At 44.2% G+C, this 14,855-nt stretch overlaps 1 protein-coding gene across 1 annotated transcript in view; it reads right to left on the bottom strand.

Annotated features, from left to right (window-relative positions):
* The window catches only part of LOC127462296 (probable G-protein coupled receptor 19), a 667,268-nt gene that overhangs the window by 52,956 nt on the left and 599,457 nt on the right, over positions 1–14,855 (bottom strand). The gene's annotated exons all lie outside the window — the stretch shown is intronic.

Genomic DNA, 14,855 nt, shown 5'->3' with positions numbered 1-14,855 from the left:
CTTAATGCAAGAATGGTTTCCAAGTCCACCAGACAATTTCTCAGCAGCTGCTGGGACCAGGTTTGATCTTCTGAGCAACACTAAGGTCTCGTACACTTGTTGAAGATATCTGTCTCACTCTCACTCTCAGTTTAGTGGGCACTGCATAGAATTTAAAGGGAGTGTGGCAGTAAACCTAGATACTTTTGATCCTGCTACAGGAAATCTTGACTTATTTTGAAAGATACTTTTCCTGGTTTCCAGTCCAGAGTGAGAATTCCTGTCTAGAGGAAGTGGCTATAGAAGGATGGGGAATGGTGAAAAGCCCTCACCTCTTTTCTGAATCCTGAGCAAGGCTTTACCCCAAGGGGACAGAGATATGAGGAAATGGACAATATCCATCAGGGCAGTGCAGCAAAAGACAGAAAGCACAGAAGTGATACTTGGGGAAAACAACCATGAGTATCACATTAAACAAGAGAAAGGGCCTGAAAAAAGACTTCTATGACAACAAAGGCTGATGGCAACAAGTAAAGTACAGAAGACATGTTTAATTTACATTGGAGGTGGTACCTCTGTCCTCACTGCTTTTACCACGATTTGGTTTGCAGTGTCAGCCAAGTTGGAAACCGAAGATGATCTTGGCAATCACCTGATTCCTACCTGGTATTTTCATCCCCTTTTCTTGAAGCAATTGCCTGAAAAATGGTCTCAGTCAACAAAAAACACTACCTTTCCTAAAATGGCAAATCCCATGCAAGCAACCAGTAGGTGGATTTACCATTTGGTAGGGTGGCATAGGGATAGCAGAGATGGGGTTTGATCCTCCTCCTCTGGCAAGTAAGGTGGGGACACGACAACACAGAGGAAATACCAGGCATTTTGCAGATTTTGAAGACCAGAAGGGCAAAATATAACAAATATATTCACACACTAATTCCCGGTCTTCAATTTCTGGAAGAGTTTAAAAATACATGTTAAAGGTAATTCAATTCTTTCTCTCTGTATCCATAAAACTCAGACCCCACTCTCAAGCGGTGGACAGGCTAAAAAAAAAATCCCAGAGAAACGTAGCAAACAGCCAAATTCTGGATTTGTTTCGCTACTGAATTCTAAAGGGTATAAAGGATCTGGGAACAGAGCTGAGAAAGGTCCACTGGTGATTTGTCTACAGATGATGCAGACAGGTAGAGTTCCTGCAGAACCTGAAGCTTCAGCTTTGGTCTTCAAGGTCTTGAGGGCTGCTTCAGTCACAGCAAGCATAAACCCAGATGTGACTGAAATAATCACTACCCCATATTATCTTTTCAGGATTGTATCTCATCCACCTGAACTTTGAGCATCCTCTCACAGTCACATGCCAAGTGTCTACTCGGAGAATGTCACTTAGTGGCTTCGGCATCAAGAGCTTGTCAGCAATGGGGCAGTGTTGGCACTTAAGTGGTTCTGCATATAATCTGCCACAGAAAACTCAGATACTGAGGGTTGTGGCTTCCTCCTCCTAGGTGGAAGCTGAGTGTCAGTTCTGCAGCTGATAACACTGACAACGCATCTAAGCAGTGGAGGTCCAAAGAGGTGGACTGGCTCCTGCATTGCTTATAAATCTTATTCCCTGCCCTTAGTGGCTCTGAACCAGCACCCTGCAAACATATGGTCCAGAGCCACAGGAAATTAAGTATTTTTTTATATTAAATTAAATATATTAAATATAAAGAGAGTGACAGATCTGGGTTGCCCTTCTGGTGCATAGACTGATTTCCAGATGTTAGGTGCTGTTCTTTGGAGAACATGTCTCCCATGTTGCTCCAGGATGGAAAAGAGAGCAGCCCTGTTAAGTCTGGGACACTACCTGGGGCTGATCTTTAGGTGTGATGGGACTATGGTGCCTTCTGGGCACCAACCAGGTCCCACTGATGGTACTGCATTGTGCTGTATGGTTACACCTGCTGATTTAGCATGAGCCTTCTGCACTCAGCTGACGATGGGAGCAAAGCTGGAAGGTACCCACCAGATGTTCCTTACTCCTTGAAGGGCCTAGGAAAGGTGGAAAAGCACTTTTCCTGAGGAAAAGGAGCAGAGAGCACAACGACAAGGATAATCCTCTAGGTGGCATCCAGAAACTCCAAACTTCACACAAAACTTTTCCTGGGTTGGGTACAGCCTTGGCCTTTGCCATCAGGATACTTGGCAGTACTAGCTGTCATTATAGCTATTAACAGTCACACGTCCACTGCTTCTTCATTTGGTGCCAAGCCCTTGGCAGCTTAAACTGAGCTCATTCTGAGGTAATTAGGTCTTAGGAAATGGCAAAAGGTCTAAGAAAGGTGGTTTGCAGGAATCTCTGTATTAGAAACTGTCCTCACTCGTAGGAGGAATGGATTGAAACCAGTGAGTCAGGGTCAGGAGGAAAGAAAGTATTTATCAAACAGTCGTGGCCTTTCCTATTAGCACATTTTAATAACACCCAGGAATAAAGCAGAAAAAACTCTGTGTTTCTCTGTTCATGATTATGTCTATTCTAGAACAGTTTATGAATCCAGGGCCTTGCCTAATTCCAGGTGTTTCAAAGGAAGATAAAATGCCTGCAGAGATGATAATTATAGAACAACCTCTCCCAATGGAAAATTTCCTCCTAATGTGCTTAGTTATGTCATTAATCACAAATGCTTCTAACTCTTCTAAACTTACATCATGTGTATGTATTGCCTGTTGTCATTTCCATTATTTACAGTCGCATCCAGGGTGAAACCTACAGTGTCAGTGCAAGTTCACCGCAGCACAACCAGGATGTGACTCCTCACTTTTTTCAGGACTTTCCAGGTCTTGGCTCCAAAGCTGCACTGTCACTATTCCCACAACTTAATCTGAGTTGCGTGGGTGTATTAAGACATCTGAAAAACAAGACCAAAATATTTCTGAAATGTGAAGACATTACTGTAGGGTCCTTTCCTTCTCAGCCCATGATTTCTGCGCCACCTAAGAGCATGCTGTAAGCCCTGCTCTGTCAAGTTCATACCTATCTATACTCACCTCCTGACTGTGCCGAGACACGGGACAAACACTGGAGGCTTGAGCTCTGTGTTACCAGCGATCAACTCTGTGTTCCCTCCAGTTCTGTGTTAGCTTGAATGAATTGAGAAGAAACACAAACTTCCCAGGTAGTTCAGTGCTTGCTCCCTGCATCGAGCTTTCAGGGCATCAGAGGAGTGTTACCTCACATTTCTGAATTCCTTATGTATGCAGGAGTTAAAGAAACAGATGACAATAAGCAAGGGAATTAATGCTGTAGACATTTTCTTTCAGTGAGGGTCTGGTTCCTGAATAATTTTGATACTGAAATTTGCTAACTCTAAATCTTATTTTCAGACACACCACTTGCCTGTGGCAGGTGCTCTGGTACCTTTAACTCATTCCTTTTTAAAGTGCAGTTGGGAAAGTGGTCTTCCTGTCCTCACAGAGTGCAGTGCAAGCCACTGCTCTTATTGCTATCTTTCAATCCTTTTAACTCTCCTCTGCCTCCTCCTGGGCTCACTGCCTGAGCAGCATACCCTAGGGTTGAGACATGAACAATTTAATAATTAAAACAGAGTAAAATATACTACTTCTACTACTAATAATAATAATAATTGTAATGAAAATGAGAAAGAGAACTAAAACCCAAGAGAAACAAGTAATTCACAGTAGAGTTGCTCACCATGTGCTGACTGATGCCCAGCCCATCCCCCAGCAGGGATTGGTGGCTCCTGGCCAACTCCATGCAGTTTATATACTGACCATGGTGTTCTATGGCATGGGATATCCCTTTGGCCAGCTCAGGTTGGCTATCCTGGCTATACACCTTCCCAGCTTCTCGTGCACCTGCTTGCTGGCAGAGCATGAGACACAGAGAAGTCCTTAACTTGTAGAAAGAACAGCTCAGCAACAAGTAAAATATTACTGTGTTATAAATGTTCTTCTCATCCTAAATACAAACCATGGCATCGTACCAGTTACTGGCAAGAAAATGAACTCTGTCCCAGCCAAACCTGGGACATTATCCACCCCTTATTCCATACCATTTATGTCACGCCATATCCCACGCTTCCCAATACACTATTGTCCTTCCTGTCTTTATATCTATATATCTATATCTATATCTATATATCTTTACACAGGTATCATTCCTTTAGTCATGGACCTTACCTATAAAAGTCCATTGAGTTAATTTAGTCCATAACTTGGGGCTCCATCTGTTGTAACAGTCTTTCAGGACAGAAGGATGGCACTGAGCAGCTTGACAGCATTCCCTCTGCTGCAAATGGAAGGAAAGGTGCTGAGAGTATTTTCTCGGATTTTAGTGGCACCTGGGCTGAGGGTTATTAAGGATTTGGACAGGCTGAGGTGCTACAGAGTCACCAGAGCCCCTCTGGGTGTGGATGTCTAAGCCAGGCTTGGGTGCCTGTAGGTGTTGATGGTGACCCTTGTGGTGTGAGCATGGGGAGAGTTCATGTTCTACATCAGTGGAGGTATGAAGAAGGTACTACTATGATGAACAGATTGACAATTATGGTCAGATTTGGTCACAAACAGAATCACAGAATGGGTAACATTGGAAGGGATGACAGTGGGTCATGAATGAACCTTGTGGGTCCCTTCCAACCCAGCATATTCTGGGATTCTATGATCTATTCCAACCTCCCTGCTCAAGCTGGGTCAATCCTAGAGCACATATATATTTATATGCCATGATAATCAACACTATATTTTCCTGAGTTCTAGTAATCTTAAAAAATCTTCTACAGAAATAAAGTGTTTACATGTTTTAATTTCTCAGTTGCTCTCAGCAGATTTGTGAGGCAGGCTGAATAATCCCTTTGTGGGAAGATAGCACTGTATTATTTACACCATTTTTCAAGTTATGATACACAGGCAGAAGTGGGCAGGGGTTTTGTTAGCACTGGTGGAACTCTTTGGAGTTTTCATTTCCGAGTTTGAAAGGCCTGCTTGTTCTGTCCTTCAGTGTTTCTGTATTAATGTTCAGGAGCAGGAAGAGAGGGGAGAACTAGAGAAAGGCTAAGAGTTTCTTTAGTTTACAAACCAGGCAGAAAACTACCATTAATAATCAGAAAGATGAAGATTTCAACTGCAAAAGGGGTAAAAGTTATATGAGAACATGACTGTTGTTAAATTCAGGCAGTGGGGCCCTTTTTCCCATTTTCCTCCACCCTAATATATAAAATTTACACTGTATTTTTGTACTCCACCCCTGAGTATTACCCCTGTGAAGGCAAGGTCAAAACTTTGCTTTATATCTCCCCCTTCCAAACCGTATTAAAACTCTTGTGGGGGAAACTGGGCATGGCGTTTTGTATTTCTGTGTGGACTGTGACCCTTCCCAGGGCAGAAGAGCTCTTGCAGCCAAACCCAGCAGTGGGGAGCGGGGCAGAGCAGAGCCCTGTGATGTTCCCTCACATCTCCCAGCCAAGGGTGGGATGTAGCCCACTGGTAGCCCTGGCCACGTAATCATCTTGTCTGGGACTGTGCAATGGGAGATCAAGCATTTGGGGCCAGTGGAGGGCTAAAATTACCCCCTCAGCCCTCCCACCCATGGAATGGGGAGACCCTTTTTGCTCCATTTGCACTACAACTGTAAATGCTAGTCCAGCATTTCAGTGTTGAGGTTGCAAAAGTGGGTCTTTCTTTTTTAAGGTCTAATGGCACTTTCATATGTTAAGAAAACCTGCCTCTATCTACATTGTTACATCTTGCAAAGTGTTTTTTTGATTGTCCTTCTTCTTTTAAGAAAGCCTTGCATTTTAAGCAGGTTTTTTTCTTGAGGTTGTTCCTTTGTCAAATTGCCAAACTATGAAATCATGCGTTTTGCTGCCAACATAGGTTTTTCTTGTCATCTGGGTAAAGTAATTTCATGTGGAAGTAGCAGTGTCTTTTATGTTAGGGCTCAGTTTGTTTCTCAGAAAATTGAACTCTTTGGAAACAGAATTCTGAGTTTTCTTACTGAATCTGTTTTTTAGGAAACTCAGATTAATAATACAGTTTCTGGCAAAGCTGTGTCTTTGTCTTATCTTAGACACGTGGATATATTTGCGCCAAATCCTGTGAATCACCTTTTTAGCCATTTCCAGTCATGATCTGAGGTATTGTAAGATTTGTAAAGGCAATTCATGTTTAGGCAGCACCCTACCCTCAAGCTTCTGCTTTTAGTTTGCAATGTGCTTTTTACAATGGATTACTCCCTGAAGGATTATTCTCTGAGCTAGATTTGCCACCCATTCTGAATTTCTGGAGTCACTCATGCTTTGATGTCTCTCGCTCTCGATTTGATACTGCTACTGCCTTACAATTCCACTGACAGCATGTGAGGACAACGAGATGAAGCAAGGGCTTGCAGCAGAAAGAAGGTTGTATGAACAAGTCTCTCTTCCACTCACGTACCGGTTGTTTCCTTCATGCCCTTTGGTCCATCAGGATAGTAGCTCTCAGATGCAATACTGCCTTTATAGTTCTAGGTGGGAAAAGTAGAAGAAAGGCAGAAGCACCAACACAGTAGGTCTTAACAAATGTATTTTTTTCTCAGTTGTGGTTGTGTAGAGTTTTGAAGCTTCCTATTTTGGTGTATACCATTAAGATTTAAATAATAATAAAAAAAGTGCAGTGTTTGTATTCCTGGACATTGGATTGGAGTTGGATGACTCAAACAAAAAACCAAAATAAAATGAAGGATGATGGCAAGTCTGGAGGGAAAGGATTGTTAACTTAGGCAAGTGTGATAAATGCGAAGAGTCACAGCTACATTATTATATCAGTTCTGGTCTTTGTGCAAAGCCAAGGGCTTGTATATTCTATAACTTGTGGCCTTTATGAAGTGCCAGTGAACTAAAAGACAAATTGTTGCATGACAGCAGTACTTTCTAATAGTGTGTGCCTTGAAAAATATTACGAAGTAAGTTACTGTTTTCAATTAACTCTATAACTGAAAAGATAAATGGAGACAGAAGAATCACCACTCCATTGCCTATTGACCTGTTCACTAGAGATTAATTTTCAAATAGGCTTAGGACTATTGACTATAGCATAAAACTCAGATGCAAACACAGGAAAAATTAGAGCCTAGACAATCTTTCACACTCCATTTATCCTCTTGCACTGCGTTTAAGATTCAATCACAGAAACTAGATCCTCTAAGATTTTGAGGACACTGGAAAAACTGGACTTTTTCCTCCCCCTCGACCCCAGAAACAGGTTTCCCATTAGTTTTCATATCTTCAGTGTCCTTCACTTACTGAAACAAAGCTACTTTTACTCTCTGAAGAGTGAGAAAGATATTACATAATTTAGTTAGCACATAGACAATATAGCTAAGTGTCTTTCTGAGCAAGTATACCCCATTTTAGAGATGGAGCAGTTACATGGCCTTTTGCCTCTTGACATATCCTTGAGCAGGGAGAGCAAGAACAGATATTGAAAAGGAAAGCATATGTATAAATCAAAGAGAAAGGTTGTTGCTATAAATATCAAAAATACTTGTGCAGATGTAACATAGATGCTGGTACAGGGAAAACTGATACTGTATGGAGGAAAGGGAAAATGCATGGTTGTATGAAGAGGTTGGTAAATGCAAATGCACAGCCAGAAGCCTCTGTTTTGGGAGGGAGGTGGGAAGAGCTCTCTCTGCAGGGAGGAAAAGGAGGATGTTTACTATGGGTGCTTTTTGTGAAGAGAAGTGATGGTGTAGTTGGCTTCAGCTTGGGAGGGAGTGACTGTTCTTGAGATCACAGGACCCCCCAAATTGCCATTCATGGTGGCAAGAGCTGCATAGTTGAGACAACCCTGTGCTCTAGCTGGGTTCACTATTGCATGATGGAGGATGAGGAGGGCTGGGAGAACAGGAGAAACAGAGAAAGGATGGGTTTCTTATAGAGAAGTCTGGTTGCTCTGTCAGTTCAGCACCACCACCACCCCTCACCAGTGTAGCTCAGGCAGCTCAAGACAGCTGTGGTCTGTGCCTGCCTCTCTGCGTTGGTGGGAGAGGAGCTGGAGAAAGACTGGGATTGTCCTTCTGCAGGAAGTTAGGACAATGCACTACTATGCCAGAGCTGCTGACTCTCCAGGGCAGGCTTGCTGGGTACTGGCAGGACATGGCAATACAGAACTTAGGTGAAAGATATCAACCCAATTTGACATCTGTATTTCCTATGCTTCTCTGCTGCACTTGGTGCTGCCTGGTGCCTTCCCATATGGTTTTCCGGGGTGGGAGAGCCAGAGAGGAGCGTTCATACACCAAAGAGAAAGGCAGGCAGAGAACGCTGCCTGTCATGAACCTGCCTTGCTCTCCCCAGCACACTCTGGAAGGACAACTGAGATCCAGGTAAAGGTGCAGGAGCATTTGCTGTTCACTACTGGCTGGGGATAGAGGGCTTCCCTGTGACTGTGAGTGTTTGAAGGGGTTGTTTGGTGCTGCTCTCTGCCACCTCTGAATACAACTTTGACACTCAGTCTTTGTGCAGCAAAATTCAGTCACATCTGCCTTTTGGTCAGTTTTTTCTCAAGTGACAATCAGCAAGACCACAAAACAAAGCCCTATAAATTAACAGTGTACTTCTGGAGAGGAATTCTTCAGCTATATATTCTAATTCCATCTCTCTTCATTCACTTCCATGCAGAGATGTCAAAGGTGTAAGTGGGAGATGGAAATACAGTGCTCCTGAGCTTTTCCTTTTCTTTTTCCCCTTTTTGGACAGTGGGAGCTATAGTTGTTCTATATCCTAGGCATCTTCTGTTAGGCATACCATGTAAAGGAGTATGCAACATCTTAGCCATTGTCAGACCAAAATGCAAGTGCATTAGGATTATATGCAGTACCCAGGGAGGCCTGGGCCTGTCATGACCCATTGCTCCTCAAAGCTGGTGGATACTGGGCCATGTGCTTAAAAGTGATTAGAGGAGAACTCCCAGACAAATGGCCTGACCTCTTAGGCATTGTTTCACAGAATCACAGAATATGCTGAGTTGGAAGGGACCCACAAGGATCATTGAGTCCAACCCTTAGCCCTGCACAGGACCATCCCTAGGAGTCACACCATGTGCCTGAGAGTATTGTCCAAATGCTTCTTTAACTCTGTCAGTCTTGGTGTTGTGACCACTTCCCTGGGGAGCCTGTTCCACTGCCCAACCACTGTCCCCACTGGGAGCAGTGCCAATGTCACTGTGAGAGCCTCTGCACAAATCTGACCCTTTTCCAGCAATTTTTCTCACTCTTGGGCCAGGGTGTGTCTGCTTTGGCCCACCAAGCTGCACCTGTGGCTATGCAGGCTAGAGGAAGGTCACCAGGTCTGAGTGCCTCAGCACAGTGCCTGATGGCCAGCAAGTGAAGGAGGGAGCTTCCCTCCTTGCATAAAACGTATTGGTGTGGTGGCTGCTTTATGCCTTCCTCTGGAGCATCTGGCACAGGTCACTCACTCCCTGAGACAGGATGATGGACTGGATGGAGCATCGGTCTGCTCCGGTGTTGCAATGCCAGCGTTGCTGTCTCTTTAGTGGGCTGGCATCCTGTGATATCTTTCCAGCTGGTAATATGCCCAGGACATGGTTTTAGCACCATCCCACACTTGAGCTGCTTGCAGCCTCAGTGTAGCATTACCAGAAATTAGGCTGTTTGAATGAAACAAGTGTTTGCAAATGAGCTGCCTCTCTCTTGCTTGCTTTATCTCTGCCCCTGAGGGTGGCCGAATGTGCAAGAGCAGAGGGAGGAAAGGAGCCTGGCAAAGACTGACCAAGGCACAACCTCTCCCTCTTTTTCCTCCTGCTCCTTCTCAGGGAAGCACAAATGCTTACACCTCACTGCTCACCAAAAAAATGCCCTAATGGCTTCCTCTGCCAAAAGGAGCTCTCAGGATCACTTTCCCATCCCTTAACCCATCACTTGACACATTGAAATAGAAGAAGAGAGTCAGGAGCCAAACACAGCATTAATCAGATTAAGACCTTTCTTGGGACTCCTTTATTTTTACTTCAGTTTCCCCATTTCAGTTACTTACCTCATTTCTCCTAAACACCAAGGGCGATAGCCCAGACAATGGCCCATAACATCCGTCACAGGGTAGATTTTCTAGTCTCCAGGCCAAATGTTTACTTCTAGCTCTGGCTAGTCCCCAGCTGAAGCAGTTAGTTAGTTGGCTGCTCATCTCTTCGTACAGCTTATGCTTTCATCAGGGGCTGCAGCGAGTCTGTACCATCAAGAGACACAACAGATTTTTTTATCCCGTTTTCACATTATGGGCTCTGAAACAGCTCATCTGGGACAAGTTAAGTCTTGGGGGCATGTGTATTGCTGCAGAAGTGTCACGGAAGATTAAAAACAGGAACAGAAGTATGATTGGTAGACTAACCCCCAGAAAATGCTCAGAGGGGACCTTTTTGTCTTAGTGCTAGAGAGAAGGAGGTTAGAAACTGTGAGCTAAAGACCATCTTTGTCAGCTGGCTTTTCATTCCTACAGTGTGTCTGGAGGTTACAGAGAGAAGCATAAGCCAATTTTCTCCTGTAACAGAGAAAAAAAGGCAAAGCATTCAGCAAACTCTTCAGGTTAGAAAACATCACAGCAGTGGCAGTGGCATCAGTTTATTAGCACAGGTACGTAATGGAAATACCACACCAAGGCTTCTTTCAGTGTTGTCCCTGAGCTCCCCGTCTGACTGAGCAGAAGAGATAGATGAGAAGTGACATCAGCATCATTTGGTCAAAAGAAGATGGGTGGGAGAAGGGAGTAGTGGGAGGTTAGACTAGCCTGCTGGCATTTCAAGTATATTAAGGTGGAGGAAAAAGTGGGAGTATTTCACATGGCACATGATGAGTTATGAGGAGTCAAAGATTGGGATGTAGGATATACACAGGGAAAGTTTAGTCTCACTTTCAGGAAAGATGTTCTGTCAGTTGTTATATTATTGACTAGTTTCCAAGGAGAAATCATGAGTACAGGATTTTTTAAAACCAAATGGGGCAAAGAATGAGAAAATTCACAATCAAAACCAGTTCCAAATTGGATCCTGCATGAACAACCAAGGTTCCTGCCCATCTTTTCTGACCTGTGTTGATCTTGCTCCCCAGCTAATTCCTCCCCATTAACCTCTGTTTACATGAACAGCCACAGTGCCTCAGATGTCATGTGACATGTTGTCTGCTGCTTGTCCTGCTTTCTCTTTTCCTTCCTACACTTGCTTTCTTGTCCTCTCGCACCCTGCTACCTTCCCTCAGGGTCGAAACTTCTGGGGACCTCCTGCTTCTGGTTCCATCTCTCTCACAAATCTTTGTGAATTTTTCTGCAAAGGACTGCAGCGTGCTGTGTTCCCACAATCATGGGTCACTAGCCAGGAGACATGGTTTTTCATTCCTACAGCTCCATGTACCTGGCTAGGAGCAGAGAAGACTGTTATCCATATTTTGCTTATATGAAGAAGCCGAGAGGCAGCCAAGAGAAGAGGTTTACTTGAAGTGGGACACAGGAATGGGCTGACTCAGTTCTCTGGTATCCCACCCCAAATCCTTTCCACTGGCTTGCAGTTCCCGCACTCCTGCCTGACCTATTCGTCAGGAAAGCCTGTAATGCGAGAATGCTCCCAACATGTTAGGCAGTACAAAGGAAAAAACATGATACAGAGGGAGATTAGACTTTGGTGTGATGCTGGAAACTTCCACTTCCCTCTGGATTAAGCATTTAGACCATTGTTGCCATTTCTTTTAACAAATAAACAAGGCAGACTTAGCATTATTTACCAAGTAAGGAAGTCGGAAGTCTCCACAAAACATTCCCCAGATTTGAAGTAATCATGTTTTTCAATGGAATATTTGGAACCCCCCCAAAAATTGGTACACAGCATCTTTCCTTAAGTCTAGGCAAGAGGCACACATTTATTTGCAGTAGCAGCACACAGCGTACTGACTATAACTAGGTGAGAATGCTAAACATACCCAGTTTCCCTGCTGGCATCTGAAAACAGGGATAAATTCTTCTGCAGACAAAAGACAGATGGTGTGGGCATTGCTAAAATCCTGGCTTCCTGGAATCAGAAGGCTGTGCAAATGCAGATGTTCAGAGTGTGAAAGACTGCTAATTAATTATGATCTTTATTAGGATGTTGTCATGCTTTGCCAGTGGCACTGAGGTCCGGCAGAAAGCTAAGCCCTACAGCCAAGCAGGGTATTTCTGTGATGCTCTTAATTTATCCTCCGCTGGATGTCTCATGTGCTACTTCTCGTGCAGGGGAAGGGCAGTCAGTCTGCTGTTGTTACAGAGGTAGGGGATACAAAAAAAGACCAGAGCAGGATTTTTGACAGATCTTGTCTTTTGGTGCTCTTGACCGATTTGTGGGGAGAGTGGGGAAATGTGTGAGTGCAAAATTGTTGTGCGTAAGACATTTTCAGTACTGCATGATACACTGCACCTCACAGTGGAGCTGCTCAAGCACTGACCAGTCAGGTTGGGATGGCACACACCACCTCTAAGCCCATATTTTGTCATGGGTTTCAAACTCTCCATATTCATCCCATGGCTGCTGCTCCAGTGTGCTGTGGGGTTTCTTCCTTGGCATATGGTGGCAATTCCTACCAAGAAATGGCTGCTGAGGAACAGGCAAGGGGACATCCCCAGCTTCTTGAGTAGGTTCCAGCTTTTTTGCATCACTCTTGTGCTATCAGAGCATCAATCAAGTAGCACGGGGGGATCATGGTGGTGAATATGAGCAGGTGGTAAAAATGAAGCTGAGTCAGTGGAAGTCTGACTGGTAGCCAAACTGGGGAAGGAGGCAAACTGGAGAAGGACCAGTGAAAGGAGGAGCACAGAGAGAGTGTGAGTAGAGATAGGAGATCTGTTTTTCTTGATGGGAAACAGAGAGGAGGGAGATGCACCTCAGCTAACTGGGAAAAAAAGACCTGGAACAGGGAACCAGAAATATGGAAGATATAAAACAGGACATTAACAAGAAGTATCTGTCCAAGAATTACAGTCCCCTCAAACCTAAAAGGAAACTAGAGTTTCCTGTTCTCCCCCAGTTGACAAGTCTCTGTGAAACCCAAGGGCAGCACGTCCTATCTAGCTGTGGTACGGTGACATCTTCTTGACTACCTGATGCTTAGCTCAGGTGACAGCAACGTCCTGGGCATCAGTAAACACTGTTTTACTCTGAGGGTAACTGAGCACTGGCACAGGTGGCCCATAGGTGTTGTGGAATCTCCCCCCTTAGAAATATTCAGAAGTCATCTGGACATAGTCCTGGGCAGCTGGTCCTAAGTGGCCTTGCTTGAGCATGGGGGCTGGACCAGATGACCTCCAGAGGTGGTCAACTAGTCTGTGATTCTGTCATTCCTGAGGCTCTCTCATCTTTACCCACTGCCCTCCTGCCTCCCTCCATAGCATGAACTGTTGTGCCAGCTGACACTCTCCTCCCTCTTATAGCTGGACGTGGCATGAAGTACTTGAGTGGCCCTGAGTACTGAGGAAGACTCTTGAGAGGTCTGTAGGAGAGGTAGTCAAGCAAGTGTATGTTTCTATTGTTTCTTTGTATGGTCAGCAGTGTTTCTGGAAAGGCATGTTTTACTTCTGTGTTCATAGATAAAACAGCATCCAATCCTGTTAAGGAGTACATCTGGAAAAACATTAATCATGGCAGCCAGATGGTCATTTTCAGTGACTCTCAAGGGCTTCCCAAAAGGCTTCTAAGTGCACATTTTTTATTATCGTGTGGCCTAAATATTCCTTTGATGTTCTCAGAAATAGTATTGTGATTTCTCCCTTATTTAGTTTCAAAAGACCCTTTCTCTCATTTCTTATTAGTTCAGGACTAGCTTTTGCTAGTCCTGATTTTACAGCATACCAAAATGCTGAAAATTTATATTGTGGTTCCCAAAGTTTGCAGATTACAGGTTGGAGAGAAGGAAAAAATACATTCTTTCACCACTTCTGCTTCTATAGATGGAGGCTTTTTTCCAGTCAAAACATGGCATTGTTAGGTTTACTTATCTTAGGGATCTTAAAGTTGGTGTGCTTCAGTAGCCTGCAGGCAAGAGACCTCACACTCGAGTGCTGTGCTGGAGGAGGCTGCTGATATTCTTGGAGCCTGGTGACTGTTGCTCCACTTGAGAGCCTTTACAGCACCAAAACATTAGTTCACTTGCCATCTGCTCCCTCCCAATCTATAAAGGAGGATGCTGGGTTACTGCTGTGCATCAGTTCTGTGCAATGTGACTTCTGCAGCACATCACTGCTGTGCTCTTAACTCTTTCCATCGGTGTCCTGAAAACTTTTCATTAGTCATCTTGGAGGGGGGAGAGAAACCTCAAACCTCTCTATTCACATTCTCATGGTGAATTTTCCAGCCTGATGCAAGCTTTGGATCCGCATATGAATTTTTTTGCAGTCATGAACAACCAGGTCAGGAAACCACAGTTTGTAAAAAAATGGGTCATTTGGTCTTGCTTCCAGGTTTGTGGTTCACTTCATTTTGCTGCCAGACTGCACAGCACACTGTCTTGGCCCTGCCATGCAAGCCACGACTGCTCAGCACTTCTGGACACTTGGGCCATGTACTGCTGGGGTATCAAGAAACAGGTTTAGGTTCCTGATTTCTAGTTCTCTGACTTTAAAGAAGGTATCTTTGGCTTTAGTGCAAGACACTTGACATCGAACAGTCTTGGCTATTTGTAGCAAAATTGGAAGAATAGCATCTGGAGGCCTTCTTGAGGTTCTTTGGAAAATCAAAGGTATCTAAACTGAATTTTTGTCTCTCTCAAAGGGATCCTTGAGTGGCATTGTTAGCCAAAGAATGTCAGTTCTCCTCTCAGATCATCAGTGGCCATTTTTCTGGACAAGTAGGTGTGCAAGGATAGA

The sequence above is a fragment of the Manacus candei genome, unplaced genomic scaffold, assembly GCF_025592945.1.
Source record: "Manacus candei isolate 608988 ecotype Guabito, Panama unplaced genomic scaffold, ASM2559294v1 h1tg000124l, whole genome shotgun sequence".
Lineage (NCBI taxonomy): Eukaryota > Metazoa > Chordata > Aves > Passeriformes > Pipridae > Manacus > Manacus candei.
This window is presented reverse-complemented; position numbering and strand designations above follow the sequence as displayed.